The 455-nt window shown below is 51.2% G+C and overlaps 1 non-coding gene across 1 annotated transcript; it reads left to right on the plus strand.

Annotated features, from left to right (window-relative positions):
• The first annotated feature begins 334 nt into the window (after positions 1-334).
• Positions 335-406, plus strand: TRNAQ-CUG. Its single transcript has one exon. It is a non-coding gene; the product is annotated as a tRNA-Gln (tRNA).
• The last annotated feature ends 49 nt before the right edge of the window (positions 407-455 follow it).

Below are 455 nucleotides of genomic sequence, written 5' to 3' on the forward strand. Positions count from 1 at the left end.
GGACGTCATGAGGTTCTCCTGGGCCTCAGGACACAAACCTGATCTTCTCTCACAACCGCAGAAATGCTTCTGGTTTGCCTCCCAGTCCCCTCCTTCTCACTCACGCACTCTGAATAAATGCTGCTGATTGCAACAAGTGAGGGTGCCTCACATCCTCTTTGCATGAACACCGCTACATCCATGGCCAGAAATATTCAGAATGTCACCAGAATGCTGAAGCTTCAGCACAGTACGGCACTGGCTCTGTTCACACAGGGATGCTGAGACTTGCAATCCTGATAATGGTCTGTCTGTCCATTCTGTTGCTGAGAGGCCATAGAGCAGGTGTGCAGCTGGTCCCATGGTGTAAAGGTGAGCACTCTGGACTCTGAATCCAGCGATCTGAGTTCAAATCTCAGTGGGACCTCTACTTTGGGCTCCCAAACCATTGCCCACAGCTGACTTTCACCTAAGCC

This window comes from Meleagris gallopavo, unplaced genomic scaffold, assembly GCF_000146605.3.
Source record: "Meleagris gallopavo isolate NT-WF06-2002-E0010 breed Aviagen turkey brand Nicholas breeding stock unplaced genomic scaffold, Turkey_5.1 ChrUn_random_7180001986430, whole genome shotgun sequence".
Lineage (NCBI taxonomy): Eukaryota > Metazoa > Chordata > Aves > Galliformes > Phasianidae > Meleagris > Meleagris gallopavo.